Source organism: Schistocerca cancellata, chromosome 5 (genome assembly GCF_023864275.1).
Source record: "Schistocerca cancellata isolate TAMUIC-IGC-003103 chromosome 5, iqSchCanc2.1, whole genome shotgun sequence".
Taxonomy (NCBI): Eukaryota; Metazoa; Arthropoda; class Insecta; order Orthoptera; family Acrididae; genus Schistocerca; species Schistocerca cancellata.
Genome location: NC_064630.1, coordinates 41,166,535 through 41,183,946, shown reverse-complemented (window position 1 = coordinate 41,183,946; position 17,412 = coordinate 41,166,535). Strand labels below are relative to the sequence as shown.

Genomic DNA, 17,412 nt, shown 5'->3' with positions numbered 1-17,412 from the left:
TTATCTTCCTACAAACTCTTGTCTATTTGAATAGGTTTACAACAAAAGTCCTCATATATTAGGGATACTGTGTACAAACAACATGTCGCTTTTTAAGTATTGGTAACAGTCAAGAGTGGAGATGTTATCTTTCAAAAACATTACTTAATTCTGAATCCAGATCAATATTTTATTTGATTATAAGAGACTGTACTGATTTACTATGTGGGTTGCAAATGAAGTTTGGTCACTGTTCACGTATTAGAATACTGGATAAAAACATTACCAGGTTTTAATCAGCTTTAGAACGTGATGCTGACATTCACATGAAACAAGGTGGAAAATTTATTGAGAATGAAATCTCTAACGGATGAAATAAATCATATTAAATTAAACCCATAGTGGAGATAGTACAGATAGAAGTAAGTAGATGGTGGGACGAGCTCAAGTTCGAGAACTATACTGAATCGTGATTGTGATCTTTTATTCTGCAGATGAGCTTCTCAGAGTCATTACTTTTTCACCAGTCGTCCTGTTTGTCTTTCCTGTGTCACTCATTTCTGTAGTGTTGCAGGTAGCCAGCATGAACACTTCTCTCTTTTTGCACCACTTGATGGCAAGAATTGCGTCAGTTGACATAAACTCAACTTCTCCTTCTTTCAGTTTCTTTTTTAGCTTCGGAAAGTGCACCTGTTCCTATGTACAGTACCGCATGCTGCTGTTCTCTGGTTGTGGAGCCAGAGGAACAAGGCTGGACTTGTATACCAATTGTCGACATACAGGGTATGTCCATGTTCAAGGTATGGCTTCATTAGTGTTGCCACAGTATCACCAGATTTCCCCAAATTATGGACTTCAATTTCTGTTGTTGCGTCTGTGTATACAATGAAATTTAAGACATGTCCAGTTTTACAGCTGCACAACACAAATGTTTTGATTCCAAATCTAATTCGCTTCAAAGGACTGTATTGCTTAAAAGATAAGCGACTTTTGATCAATAATAGGCTTTCATCGACAAAGAGTTGTCTGTATGTATTAAATGGACTGCGGAGCGCCACACGAACTGTATCAATTATTTTTCTAATTTTAAACAAACTGTCATCTCCACGATTGGCCAAGTTGTCACTAAAATGCAACGCTCTTAAAAGTAACATAAAACGGTCATGGGACATAACTTCGTCAAAAATTGGAGTACTCAGAAGTACCTCCCTGGACCAATATTCCTTTATTCTCAACTTTTTAACACGAGCGATGAGAAGCCAAATACCAATGAAGCTATACACTTACTCAAAACCTGTATCTTTCTGGGTGGATAGTCGAGAACAAACCGATTTCAACGTATTTGCCATGGTGAAAGTGAAAAATCGGTTCGTTTAAAGTGCTATCAGATCTTCTGATAGAAATAGCATGAAAAATGATAGAATGCTTGAATCAGGCGCTAGTTGGCAATTATGTCCTGAAGACGAGTCATCAAATGCGTGAAGTGCTGGACTGAAATCATGTTTTTGACAATCAGATTTCTCATTCTCACTATGGTGTGGCCTTTTACGGATCGATTCCTCTTCACTTTCAGAATCTGAAGAAGAACGGTCCTGGTGAGCTCTACTAGGTGAAGTACATGGAGGTGTATTACTACAAGATTCTTCTGATGAATCTTCATCGTCACTACATTTATTGAAGATGCCACACTCACTGTCACTGTCACTCCTTGTCAGTATCTCTAGTATCTCTTTGTCGGTGCAACGACGCTGATGTGCTGTCTGTAGAACTCAAAAGTGACAGCACTCTAAAAATCGTGATGAAACGACAGATAGCTAAACGACACCACAGAAGCAGAATGCAGAAGATCACATGAACCAGCTAGCACAAATGTCGAATAGCAACTGTGAAATCCGTAGCAGAGTGTTTCTCAGATAGCAGGGACAGCGGAACAGAACAATAATAGGGTACATCAATCCCAGGGAGTACACGCGACAAAAGAACTTGCGACGGGCTGGCATGCAGCCCTGAGCGTCTATTGATGTCCACAGGCAATTGAACCGGCTGCGGTATAAAGCCATCATTAGGACTCAAGTACCAGCCAGGCCGCGCAGCGAATGCTGTCTGCAGGGCCCATGGGAAAACCCACTTCAGCAGCAAACAAAGTCCACAGGCCCCGCGGTGGCGTGGAGTGACGGAGCATAGCATGTCTGCAGTACTCAAAGGGTTAAGTACTTTTACAATAAATTCAGTTCCAGAAATCTCTCAAAGTTCTTGCAAGCCCACCATCAGAATCTCAAGAGAGTAAGTAAGTATCTTTCTCTTTTCTTATAACATAATTCAACTGTTCCCAATAATGACTGACGTAGCACTGTCACGGAGTAAGACGCGCTTGTTCTTTGTGACGGGCATACAGCTTCTGTGACGAGTGCTGCAACTACTCTAAACTAAAGGAAACACTTCATGGCATTCGCTTCAGAACTGCTACAAATTTGTCAGGCAATAGAGCGTGCCGCTCGAACTGTCAGCACAACTGGCACTGCTAAGAGTATCCTACGACTTCCACATCATTGGCAATGGGTTATACACAATGCTGGTGACTTTGAAGGTCAGTAAAACTTTGAAACACGTACCTATTTTGTATGAGCTCTAAATAAATAGTTACCACTATTAAATTTACAACCCTCGTAATAAGGTATGACAGATCAGAGAGCTTCTAGAGAAAGACTCAAGAGTTCATTTTTCCCGCACACTGTTAAGAAAGTGGAATGATAGACAAAAATAGTATGAAAGTGGTTCAAAGAACCCTCTGCCAGGCATGTTAGTGTGAATTGCTGAATAGCCATGTAGATAAAGAAGATATCACTTGAACCGTGGGCATAAATGACTAGTTTGAAATTATCCAAAGAAATGTTTTTGTACGTTTGGTGGAAAAACAAATGCTGTTAAAAACATGTAAAAACGCCATGTTTGCAATAGCTGTTGATAGATGCCAACAGAGAAAATGATGCAAGGTACTATATTGAAGACAGAATAGTCATATCCTGAGTGTGAAAACAAAAGTCCAAATAAATTGTGTCTGAAAACAGAAAGTGTGTTCTGTGTTTCAAACAATGTATTATGTCACCAGATACTGTAGGCATCATTGAGGGGGGTGATGGTGAGGGTGGGGTGGTGGGAGTGCCAACTTCAGTGAAGTGTTACCCTGACCTGCAGGAGGTTGAATGACCCTCTTGAAAACGTGGCCAATATATACAAAGTGAAGTATTCGCTCTAAGAAATGGAGCGCACACTCGCTGTGCTTGTACTGCTTTTCAGAGATAACAGATTTGTACCTGGACTGTTGATGACCAGCAACCACTGCTGATCTCACAGCAATTACAGCACAAATGTTGTACTTTAAAAGTTACCCAAGGCCAGCACCAATCCATTTGCTGGAAGCTGGTCTACATGTAAGGGTGCTAGTCACCAGGCTTCCTTTCACTTCTCATTGCACAGTTATCTCTGATATTGTAGCAAAACACGCAACTGTGGTAACGAGTGGCAACAAGTTATATTTACAAACGCAAGATCGAAAGTTTTTAGCCTGGTACAGAGATGTCACCCTTATCAATAAAATTAAGTTTCTATTATAGTGACACATTTTGTATAATAATGTAAGGAAGGTGTAAATATTACCACATTTACTCAATTATAACATGAGGTTTTTCCTACATTCATCATTAAAAAACTACTGGGTCATCTGATACTGACATATTGAACTACTGCTTGTTTAATAGATTGATACAGGTGTTGACTTACATTTACTGGTGAAGCTTGGGCTATTGAGATCACATGCAGATCTATTTTGAAGGTTAGGTAGGGCAAATGAGACTCATGCTCTAACAGATTCGAGATTCCACGTTACACCAAAGTGCTCAATACAGTACTGACCTTGCTCAGTCATGTGACATTTGTCTAGCACAGCATTAGTGCAAGGGATACGCGAGTAACTATGAACTAGCCAATACGACAATCTACTGCTCTGCTTAAAATTCAACAATTTTGTGAAACACTGGAGGTCATAGAATTTAATGCTATTATCTTACAAACTCTTGCTGCATTTGAACAAGTCCTCATACAAGTATAGATACTTTACACAAACATTTAAGGTGCTTGTTACATAAAGTTAACACTGAAAGGTGAAAATGTTGTCCTTCAAAAACCATAACTTGACTCCGAATGCAAGTCAATATTTTATTATGAGATGTAGTAATGATTTACCAAGTGGGTTGCAAATGAGAAATTCGGTTGCTGTTCATGTCTTAGAATAAAGGGTAAAAACATTAACACCTTTTAACCAGCTTCAGAATGAGATGGACAATCAGATGAAACAAGAAAGAAAATTAATCCGCAGTTAAACGTCCAACAAACAAAACAAATCATATTAAATTGGCTATAATTGTTATCATGAGAACAAATTACAGTGGCGAGACCCAGTGTGGAGATAGTAGCAACAGACATCAACAGATCTCAAGATGAGTGAAAGTTGAGAGTTTTACTGTATCATGATTGGGATCATTTATGTAATATTAGTTAGTGTTGTTCCACATGACCTGCACCTTAGAAGATACTGCAGTCAGTGTTTCACAGTTGCTCAGCACAGCATCACAGAAGGGCTGGAGGGAGAACAGTGATACTGGCTTGCTTGAGAACTAGGATGGGTGCGGGGAGGGACATAGTGAACAGGCAGCAAATTGCATCATGCTGCCAACTACAGGAACCTATATCAATGCAGTTTGCCTGAATCCATTTGAACTGACTTAAAATTGGACAAATACACAGACTGGTACACATCTCTGCAGGAGGAAGTAAAAGTATAGATAGATGTCAGTGGCATGTATTGCTAATAGGATGATGGTGATTATTAAAAATAGTGAAACCATAGATGACAGGCTTAATAAGAAAAAAGGTCATTTAGACAAAAATTAATGCAAATTATTTCTCTGTCTAATGATGTGGACAGATTGCTCAATTAATGTAATGGATGATGGGGGCTATGCGAGAGGCATTCAATGAATTAGAAAGTAAAGTTCTATGCACTGACTTGGCAGAAAATCCTAAGAAATTTTGGTCTTATGTCAAAGCAGTAGGTGGATCAAAATAAAATGTCCAGACACTCTGTGACCAAAATGGTACTGAAACAGAGGATGACAGACTAAAGGCCGAAATACTAAATGTCTTTTTCCAAAGCTGTTTCACAGAGGAAGACTGCACTGTAGTTCCTTCTCTAGATTTTTGTACACATGACAAAGTGGTAGATCTCGAAATAGACGACAGAGGGATAGAGAAACAATTAAAATCACTCAAAAGAGGAAAGGCTGCTGGACCTGATGGGATACCAGTTCGATTTCACACAGAGCACGCGAAAGAACTTGCCCCCTTCTTGCAGCGGTGTACTGTACGTCTCTATAAGAGCGTAGCGTTCCAAAGGATTGGAAAAGGGCACAGGTCATCCACGTTTTCAAGAAGGGACGTCAAACAGATGTGCAGAACTATAGACCTATATCTCTAACGTCGATCACTTGTAGAATTTTGGAACACGTATTATGTTCGAGTATAATGACTTTTCTGGGGACTAGAAATCTACTCTGTAGGAATTAGCATGGGTTTCGAAAAAGACGGTCGTGTGAAACCCAGCTCGCACTATTCGTCCACGAGACTCAGAGGGCCATAGACACGGGTTCACAGGTAGATGCCGTGTTTCTTGACTTCCGCAAGGCGTTCGATACAGTTCCCCACAGTCGTTTAATGAACAAAGTAAGAGCATATGGACTATCAGACCAATTGTCTGATTGGATTGAAGAGTTCCTAGAGAACAGAATGCAGCATGTCATTCTCAATGGAGAGAAGTCTTCCAAAGTAAGAGTGATTTCAGGTGTGCCGCAGGGGAGTGTCATAGGACCATTGCTATTCATAATATACATAAATGACCTTGTGGATGACATCGGAAGTTCACTGAGGCTTTTTGCAGATGATGCTGTGGTGTACCGAGAGGTTGTAACAATGGAAAATTGTACTGAAATGCAGGAGGATCTGCAGCGAATTGACGCATGGTGCAGGGAATGGCAATTGAATCTCAATGTAGACAAGTGTAATGTGCTGTGAATACAGAGAAAGACAGATCCCTTATCATTTAGCTACAAAATAACAGGTCAGCAACTGGGAGCAGTTAATTCCATAAATTATCTGGGAGTACGCATTAGGAGTGATTTAAAATGGAATGATAAAATAAAGTTGATCGTTGGAAAAGCAGATGCCAGACTGAGATTCATTGGAAGAATTCTAAGGAAATGCAATCCAAAAACAAAGGAAGTAGGTTACAGTACGCTTGTTTGCCCACTGCTTTAATACTGCTCAGCAGTGTGGGATCCATATCAGATAGGGTCGATAGAAGAGATAGAGAAGATCCAACGGAGAGCAGCGCGCTTCGTTACAGGATCATTTAGTAATTGCGAAAGCGTTACGGATATGATAGATAAACTCCAGTGGAAGACTCTGCAGAAGAGACGCTCAGTAGCTCGGTACGGGCTTTTGTTGAAGTTTCGAGAACATACCTTCACCGAGGAGTCAAGCAGTATACTGCTCCCTCCTACATATATCTCATGAAGAGACCATGAGGATAAAATCAGAGAGATTAGAGCCCACACAGAGGCATACCGACAATCCTTCTTTCCACGAACAATACGAGACTGGAATAGAAGGGAAAACCGATAGAGGTACTCAAGGTACCCTCCGCCACACACCGTCAGGTGTTTTGCGGAGTATGGATGTAGATGTAGATGTAGATGTCAATGTTAACGTTTCATTAAGAAGCTATTCCAGCATAACAACAAGTGCCAGCACAAAGATGAAGAACGCAGTAGCAGAGAAGGCTGTGAGATGACATCAGCCAATAGTTCGCTGACTAGTACTGCACCACGACAGGAGCGGCCTCTAGCCGACGAGAATATAAGCACCGCTCCTGGCAGCCTCGGCCGGACAGTAGTAGACGTACACTAGTAGAGCTATTATTTGCGACCCATATCCATTACTAACATGGATATTGTATATAGCAAAGGACACTGTTTGCATGTTGCCCATCGCTTGTGACATCATTGTAAACCAAAGTTAAGTACTGTCAATCTACTTTATTGTAATACAAACCATTAATGTGAATTGCTTGAATTGCTGTATAGCTATCTGAGATAGCATTATCTTTTAGGCACCCTGTGAGAGACGAGTGGGCAGGACCACACATTGGCGATGAGTTACAAACAAATCCCGAGTCTGACGACCATGGAATTTTCGTTCTTTTTTTTGTTTGCTGGCACCTTAATTCTCTCTTGTCTTGCAGGGGCGTTTAGTCACTTTTTACAGTTTCTTTTGCTAATCAGTGTTTTCAGGTGGGGGTTGCCAAAATTTTCTTTGCTTTTGTCCTTGCTTGCCTTGTCTGTTTGTAGCATTTGTCTCTTCCAAAATGCCCAACCCACCTGTTCCACTCCCTGCTCGGGCACCACAGCCGCAGGTGTTAGTTGCAATGCAGCTAATGCAGATGTTTCAGTTCCAGATGCAGCAAATCTCCACCCTGCTCAACACTGTGCAGAACCTACTAGCCAACGCTGCGCACCCAACGGAACAAGCGCCACCTACAGCTATACCGCCTTTTCGACTGTTCCGTGAACAAAGTGGAGGAATGGCTCAAGTGGTTTTCCCCAATTTGAAGCCCACATCCTCACCCACCATGTGCCAGGTACTGTGAAAAGCCATTATTTCTTATCCACAGTAGGAAGTGTAGTGTTCCGCCTTATCAACAAACATTTTCCTAGCATCACTCAGAGTGAACTTGCTTACGACCAGATGGTACACTCACTAACTACACTCCTGGAAATTGAAATAAGAACACCGTGAATTCATTGTCCCAGGAAGGGGAAACTTTATTGACACATTCCTGGGGTCAGATACATCACATGATCACACTGACAGAACCACAGGCACATAGACACAGGCAACAGAGCATGCACAATGTCGGCACTAGTACAGTGTATATCCACCTTTCGCAGCAATTCAGGCTGCTATTCTCCCATGGAGACGATCGTAGAGATGCTGGATGTAGTCCTGTGGAACGGCTTGCCATGCCATTTCCACCTGGCGCCTCAGTTGGACCAGCGTTCGTGCTGGACGTGCAGACCGCGTGAGACGACGCTTCATCCAGTCCCAAACATGCTCAATGGGGGACAGATCCGGAGATCTTGCTGGCCAGGGTAGTTGACTTACACCTTCTAGAGCACGTTGGGTGGCACGGGATACATGCGGACATGCATTGTCCCGTTGGAACAGCAAGTTCCCTTGCCGGTCTAGGAATGGTAGAACGATGAGTTCGATGACGGTTTGGATGTACCGTGCACTATTCAGTGTCCCCTCGACGATCACCAGTGGTGTACGGCCAGTGTAGGAGATCGCTCCCCATACCATGATGCCGGGTGTTGGCCGTGTGTGCCTCGGTTGTATGCAGTCCTGATTGTGGCGCTCACCTGCACGGCGCCAAACACGCATACGACCATCATTGGCACCAAGGCAGAAGCGACTCTCATCGCTGAAGACGACACGTCTCCATTCGTCCCTCCATTCACGCCTGTTGCGACACCACTGGAGGCGGGCTGCACGATGTTGGGGCGTGAGCGGAAGACGGCCTAACGGTGTGCGGGACCGTAGCCCAGCTTCATGGAGACGGTTGCGAATGGTCCTCGCCAATACCCCAGGAGCAACAGTGTCCCTAATTTGCTGGGAAGTGGCGGTGCAGTCCCCTACGGCACTGCGTAGGATCCTACGGTCTTGGCGTGCATCCGTGCGTCGCTGCGATCCGGTCCCAGGTCGACGGGCACGTGCACCTTACGCCGACCACTGGCGACAACATCGATGTACTGTGGAGACCTCACGCCCCACGTGTTGAGCAATTCGGTGGTACGTCCACCCGGCCTCCCGCATGCCCACTATACGCCCTCGCTCAAAGTCCGTCAACTGCACATACGGTTCACGTCCACGCTGTCGCGGCATGCTACCAGTGTTAAAGACTGCGATGGAGCTCCGTATGCCACGGCAAACTGGCTGACACTGACGGCGGCGGTGCACAAATGCTGCGCAGCTAGCGCCATTCGACGGCCAACACCGCGGTTCCTGGTGTGTCCGCTGTGCCGTGCGTGTGATCATTGCTTGTACAGCCCTCTCGCAGTGTCCGGAGCAAGTATGGTGGGTCTGACACACCGGTGTCAATGTGTTCTTTTTTCCATTTCCAGGAGTGTATTATGACCAACAAGTGAATGTGGTAGCAGCTAGGTTTAAATTCTTAAAGTCAGAACAAACTTATCGCTAGCGGATAACAGATTTGCAGGGTATGACAAGGAACTGCAAATTCAAATTTGCTTGCGGTGCTTTATATTCAGATGTTATGTTGCATGATGCAATCATGTACAATATTCCTGATGTCAAACTCAGAGACCAGATTTGGAAACAGTCCGATCCATCACTTCAGCAGGTAGTGCAAATACTAGATCAATACAATTCAGGTGCCCTGTCAGCTGATAAATTTGAGCAGCCACCCATTTTTCGGGTTGAGTTCCTTATTTGCGATCGGTCCATCCAGCAGCAGCTTGCACTAGCCACGCCAAGTAAACACTTCTATGTGTTGCGTAAGCCATTCACTAAACAGACGGCTGAACAGCCGAACAGAACTAACTCTTTCACTTGGTGTTATTCACGGCACAAATGCCAAGACTGCCCCTCCTGACAAGCTCAGTGTTAAACTTGTGGTCAGAAAGGACATGTGCAAACCATATGTTGGCAACGGAACAAATATAAGGATTCGGCCCACTCACAAAAATCTAGTCACAATGCCCACGTCATTAATGCAGTATATTCCAAGACTGCAACTAGCAAGTGTGCAGTTTCATCAGTGATACCTGAACTTTTTGTTCAATTACTTCTTTGTGGGAAATTTTAGTTGGACACGAGTGCCTCTGTCACACTGCTAAATCATCACACATATGAACTGTTAGGCTTCCCACGGCTGTCTAAAACTATGACGCAACTGACGGCTTATAATGGACAAGACAATCCTGTTCTCGGAACGTACTTTGCCTGCCATGTATTGCTCGCATACGCGATCAGTGACTTTACAGTGCTACAATCACGCAATGGTCAGAACATATTTGGTCTTGATTCTTCTGATTTGTTTGGCTTTAACACTGAGGCCTGTGTATTGTCAGTGTCTGCATTCCACGCAAAAGGCAGTGTAGCTAGCTTGCTAAAAGACTTCCTGGAACTCTTTTCTGAAGGTTTAGGCAAGGCTCACAATTTTGTAGCACATGTTACTCTGGAAGACAATGCTCAGCTGAAATTTTGCCGGGCCAGAACCGTTCCCATTGCATTACGGGACAAAGTTGCAGATGAACGTAAAGAATTGCAAGATAGCGGAGGAATTGCGCCAATATCAGCTAGTCAATGGGCAAGTCCACTAGTTAAGTCAACAGTTAACCCACAAACTGTCATTGATACTTATCCATTGCCATGTCCAGAGGATCTCGTGCACAAATTAGCAGCGGAACATGACTTTTCAAAAATTGATTTGTGCGACGCATACCTTCAAATATCGCTTGATGAAGAATCTCAAAAAGTGTGTGTTGTGAATACTCATTTGAGTTTGTTTAAATATTTGTGTTTGCCTTTTATCAGTGCTTCTGCACCCACCATTTTCCAATGGTATTTGGAACAGCTGACTGCACAAGTGCCAAATTGTTGAAACTATTTGGACAACATTGTCATAGCAGGTCGTACACCTGAAGAACATATTGCAAATTTGTGTGCTTTGTTTCATGTGTTATCTGATGCAGGACTAAAGTGTAGACTGGACAAATGTGATTTTTTAAAACCTGAGTTGCAGTATCTTGGTCATGTCATAAACAGTCAAGGTGTACATCTTTTTCAGTTGCATTTGTTAGCAGTACGAGATTTGCCAGTTCCTCACAATGTCACGGAATTACAGACAGTTTTAGGGAAAATGAACTATTGTATTCAGTTCATACCGAATGCTGCGCAAAACGCGGCTCACTTGCATCGCAAGAATGTCCCCTTTGTCAGAACAGATGAGTGCCAAGTAGCTTTTCAAGACTTTAAAGATGCATTGCTCAGTGATCGATGCTTAGTTCACTTTGATCCTGACAAACAAGTTGTATTGCAAGTTGATGCTTCCTCTTATGGAATCGGTGTAGTACTTTCACACAGAACTGGTGATAAAGACAGGCCTATTGCTTTCGCATAAAAGTGTTGTCCAAAGATCAGTGTAACTATTCACAAACTGAAAAAGAGGCTTTGGCTATTTTGTATGGTGTCACTAAATTTCACCACTGTTTGTACGGCAGAAAATTCTATTTAGTAACAGATCATAAGCCTTTGCAGTCCTTGTTTCATCCGTCGAAACCAGTTCCTGTACGAACTGCCCAAAAATTGCAAAACTGGGCATTGTTTTTGTCTCAATACCAGTACAAGATTGTGTATCATCTGACAGCTCAACAGGGTAATGCGGACGCACTTTCATGTCTTCCGATTGGCCCTAACACAAACTTTGACACTTCTGCTGCATCTTGTTGTCACATTGATGATCAGGATTCTGAATTGCTTCAATTTTTCCACTGAATTATAGGAAAATTGCACAGGCCATGGAAGCTGATTCAGATTTGAACATTTTGCTAAAATACATTTGCACATCTTGGCCTCGTTCCTTGCACAGCATAACGAACACTGTAGTGCGCCAATACTTTGCCCGTCAGCATAGCCTCACTGTACAGAAAGGTGTAATTCTTGTTCAATATGATGGTGGACAGTCACGTGTGTTGATTCCTAAAGCTTTGCAAAAAGAAGTGTTGCAGTTACTTCATCAAGGACACTGGGGGATTGTTCATACGAAACAGCCTGTCGACACTGTACTTGGCAGGGTATGGACACCCAAGTAGAACAGATGACATCACAGTGTCACGCATGTGCGGAAAATCAGTCCGTTCCTCCAAAAAAATACTCTGCTTGGCCTAAGACGCAATCACCATGGCAATATGTGCACATAGACTTTGCGGAACCCTTTTGGAACATTTGTTGGTTGATTGTGGTTGACTCGTATAGCAAGTTTCCTTTTGCTGTGCCAATGAACTCAACAATGTCACATAGCACAATTCAGGTGCTGTCATCGATTTTTTGCCTCAAAGGTTCACCCAAAGTACTAGTGTCAGATGATGGCCCTCAGTTCGCATCAAATGAATTTGAAACATTCTGTGAATGCAAGGGCATACAGTATCTCATTAGTGCATTGCTCCATCCACAGTCAAATGGCGAAGAGGAACATTTTGTTAGAACCTTCAAGCAGCAGATGGCCAAACTTTGCTCCGCACACACCAGGAATCAAGCACTGCAAATGTTTCTCGTCTCCTATCGTTCGCACCCAGGAGATGGACCATCGCTGGCATAATTGTTTCACGGCTGCCGCCATCGGACACTGCTCCACCTACTCCACCCTCCTCAGCATCCAGCACCAAAGGAAGGCTGCAAGTATCACTTAGCACCACATGATATTGTCTTTTGCAGGGTTTTTAGCAGCAGTAGACTGTGGGCACAAGGCGAGATTGTCCATCGACTTGGCGCTTGCATGTATCTTCATTCAGGTCCAGATGGCGTGCTGCGCCGAAATCAAAATCAGCTTCACCTGTGTCATGGGTACGATGATCTTTCAGTGTCTCTTCCCCCAGATTCACGGATCCAGAGGGCAGCGTGGCTGCAGGCAGCCGCCAGAGGGTGTCATCACAACAACTCGAGACGACCCCATGGAGACGGCACCTTCCCCTCCTCTCGTCCTACCAATGGAGGGTGAACCCGCCCACACTGCAGCAGTTGCCACCTTCATCTGGTTCATGGCATCAGGAGGTGGGCGTGTACCCTTCTCTTAGTTTTCTGGGGGACGTTTCCGCCAGAGCAAATGCCGGATGGTGGGGTACGACCGGAAGCTTGACAGTTTCCAGTCCAGTGATGCGCCCACCCTCCCGATTCCCCAGCGGTGATGGAACTCCCTACACTTTGAGGGGGGGGGGACGACATTCCGGCGTAATGACAAGTGGCGGCACACAGATGAAGAATGCAAGAGCAGAGAAGGCTGTGAGATGACGCCAGCCAATAGTTCGCTGACTAGGACCACACCACGACAGGAGCTGCCTCTAGCCGAGGAGAATATAAGTGCTGTTCCTGCCAGTCTCAGCTGAACAGCAGAAGACGGACACTAGTGATCCATATCCATTACTTGCATGGACACTGTATATACCAAAGGACATTGATTATTTGCATGTCACCCATTGTTTGTGACACCATTGTAAACCAAAGTTAAGTATTGTCAGTCTACTTTATTGAAATAAATACCATTAATGTGAATTGCTTTAGTTGTCGCATAGCTATCTGAGAAAGCAGCATCCTTTAGGCACCCAATAAGAGACGAGTGGGAAGGACTCCACAGAAGTAATACTTCTTAACTGTGTATTCGCGAGTTAGTTTGAATTTACATTTTCAGTCCCAAGATTCCAGCCTCCAGAGATGAAGTCAATGACAAGAATAACCGCATTACATAACTACGGCAAGTGAAAAAGGGATCTCAGCTAGTCATATTGTGATTCCTGTACCATTACAGCTTAAATTATAACTACAAATTAACTGAGACAGATCTGAGGTAACACTTCAACTTCTGAGAGGAGGGGGAGGGGTGGGGGAGACAGATATAAGAGAAAATGTTACGCAACTGTTGGCAGATTCTTCTGCCCACTCCCTTCTCAGACGAAGCCTGTAAGACTCTTGTATTACTAATATATTTTTTTAATTGACTCTGTCTTTGAATGACATTTGTTCGAGTCAACGTTAAACTCAGAAAGCAAGGGGGTGGGGGGGATCTGTTGTTTCTTTCCCCAACGAAATAAAGGTATGTTTTAAAGAGAAACAGCTGAGCCATCACAGAAGTACATGTTGTCTACAGCTCACTCTTTACAGGACACTCAGCTTTAGAGAGCACTTCCTGAGAACTGCTGTTAAGATGGAGAAAAGAAATAACTTTTTGCAGAAATCTTGTGGTATGACATGTGGTTCATCAGCCCCAATAATAAGAATTTTTGCTCTTGGACTGGTGTACCCTGTCGCAAAATATTGTGTTTCAGTCTGGATCAACAGACTGTACATTAAACTCGCTGACATGCAGCTCAACCAGAATATAAGCATCATCTCCGGAACAATCAGAAACATTCCAACTTTCTTACTGCCTATTCTCGGCCATACTGCTCCCCCATTTTCGTGGTAAGAATCTGTTCTCAAGCATGAGTTTACAAGGTGCAAAATTTTTGATGGACAATGGATAATCTAAACAGATCAATAGCCAGAAATATGGCAGAACGATGCTATCCCAGAACAACTTAAGATGCTCTGCAACTAATTCAGGGTGCCAGGTTTTGAAGGTCATTGCAAGACTGTGAACTTGTGAGTGTGAGTTGCGTTTTCAGGAGTGTGTGTCTGTGTATGTTGTCTATTCTGATGAAGGCTGTTTGCCCAAAAGCTTTGTTTGAAGGTCTTTTTGTTGTGCCTATCTGTAACTCACCATCTCCACTACATGGTGAGTAGCAACTACCCTTTTCATAACATTGTGAGTTTCCCATTCTGGATTTTTCATTGTTGGATGTTGTGTAAGGTATCCCTTGCTTCAGATGCAATTTTTGTTGTTCCCAAAATTAATTACTCACATCAATGACCCCACTCATACTGAACACAGGAAAAAAAGTAGGTCTGGTAAAATGACACGCATTTACTGCAACATTCCACAGAGAGGTGAGTTTATCTGTAGTGTCGATTCCACCTTTAGTGCCTTCATAATACAGGTATGTTACAATGGATTGCTTCTCTCCTGTTTCAGCATCAAGCTTGATGCCAGCATCAGACACTTTCCTCTTTAACTATATCACAGCTTTTCTTGAAGCCAAAAAGTGAATTGCAGCAGACCCACCTTTACTGATAGTAATCTCTGGAGGAATCCCACACTTGTTTTTCTTCATTGTCCCAACAAAAGAAATATTTTTTGTTTCTAGGTCCTCTAGCAAGCTGATACAGTGAATCACATTTCAACCAGACTGACAAATAGGTTCACAAGTCGCAGAACAACATCCAAAATTATACAGGTAAAATACCTGAAAACAACAAGAGATTATACAAAGGAGGTCAGAAACAGTCTGAAAAGCTTGTAAGGGGTGTTGCAGGGCAGGTTGTGCTGAAAACAAAATTATTCAGAGAAAAATTTGATGCTTTCCACTATTTCTGAGTTAATTAGCTCTGAAGTTAGCCAACCAGCCCGCTTCATGCAAAAATTGACGTGGCCTGTAGGTGGCAATTAGTGTCAGTTGTTCTCATAATGTAGATGACAGGTCAGCAACTGGCAGTCCGAGGGCTGCATCTGGTTCGCAATTGGTTTCATTTTGGCCTATGGAAGAAATTCCCTAAAATGAACATTTTCTCAAAAACACGTGTTTCGAGGCACAATTTGTTGGCGTGGCTTGTCGGGAAATGGGTGTTCTTCATATCTGTTCATTTCCTCATAAACATTAAAGTCACAGACACTATAATTTTGACTTTATGCTCTAGGAGTGTTGTTCTGTTGTGATGATGTGGCACACGAGCTTAGTCTGTGAATCAGGTCCACAGGCCACCAAAGGTTGCCCATGCCTGGTGTAGACAATAGCACATGAGACTATTCAGCCTTTGGCTTTGGTTTGATCCTTACTACCATGCCAGATCCATTTTTATCACTCTCTTCTTCAGTTTTAGGAAATCAAATGAAGAACACATCTGAAGACACTGCCTCTCACAGGTCGCTTCAATTTGTGCGCACAATGGCCTAATTAGCTAACTTCAATGATAATTAACTCTGAAACAGCGCAACATGTCGAATGTCTTAACAATTATTTCCCAGCACAACCTACCCCACAACACCCTTACAAACTTTAAAGACTGTTTCTGACCACCCTGTATATTTATGCTACGTTCGATTGGTTTTCTGTATGTATATTGCTTCCTGTTTACACCATAACAGTTTCTCTGAGTGTATGGAACTTCTGACAACTCTGTATAAACACAGAAAATATTTCCCAAATCACAGCCATATTATGTAATTGTCTCCTTTGATCACAAATCGCAAGATTATAACCTAATGGGGGAGTGTGAAACACTGTGTGTTCATAACGAGGCATAATTTTTTAATACCTTCCTCACCCATTCCCCTAAGATTCTCTAAGCTTTGTCAGTTACTTTTGTTAACACTAACCAAAAACAAAAGACCAATGAAGGTTTTCAGTTCAATAACATCTACTAGTTTTATGCCTTTCTCATACTGAAATGATGCTTTGATGATTTTAATATTGTGATTTGCATACAGAACTATAATGGGCAAAATGTCATCATCTAAGAGGCAATTCCAGCATCCCATAAGAGTTTTCGCCAGTTCTGCCATACCTAAAGATGCAGGTAACATCTGAATATTGTGGGCCCTGAAACATACTCTCTGTGATAGTGGAACTTTATTCCATCTTGTCACTTTGTTCCTTCCAATACAGTGATGGTCATTTTCCTGAAGTACTTCCTTGCCATATTCACTGTCATCTTCCTCTGTTTCTGAATCTTCCTGCAGAACTTTAGTTCCATTATCACAATCTGCATCCATTTTGTCTTCAAAATTCTCTTGAATTCCATTATTATCCTCTATAAACATCTCTTGGATTTCTTCGTAATATTTTAGGTTGAGGATAGTATACATCTTACTGTAGCCATTCACAATCAAGTATACTGTACCTCAAATGATAATATTTTGGTAAAATAATGCTATCAGATGTATTGTATCAATTTGATACTTGATATTCATACAGCCATAACAAAGTTTTCAGAAAGAAAGCAAAAATGTGTTTTACATTCTTAAGTTGCTTTGTACTAATGAAATTATGCCGAGAACCAAATATGTGTACTATTTAAATAAAATGTGGTTATAAAATGTGGTTGGGTTCGGTGCACAACACTGATAAATCATCATGTATCTCCATAACAGAGCAGTCTCTTCGATACTGAAGTGCACAACAAGCAAAAGGGTTTGGACAAGTGACATTTCTAGCAAAAAGACACGACTGCTTTCGACTGTTGACAAACAACTGACAAAATTTAAAACTACGTCAATCTCACCAGCCACGCCCAACAAAAGGTTAATGAGTAAGCCATGGAGGATTTATTTATGTGATCAGATCTGTAATTTGTAGAAATGAAATGAAATGATCGTGTGGCATTGATGGCCAGGAGGCCCCATGCAGTGAAGTTCGGCTGCCAAGTTGCAAG

The 17,412-nt window shown here is 42.6% G+C and overlaps 1 protein-coding gene across 1 annotated transcript in view; it reads right to left on the bottom strand.

The window, feature by feature from the left end:
* Positions 1-17,412, bottom strand: part of LOC126187324 (mortality factor 4-like protein 1) — a 131,702-nt gene that overhangs the window by 28,498 nt on the left and 85,792 nt on the right. The window lies entirely within an intron of this gene.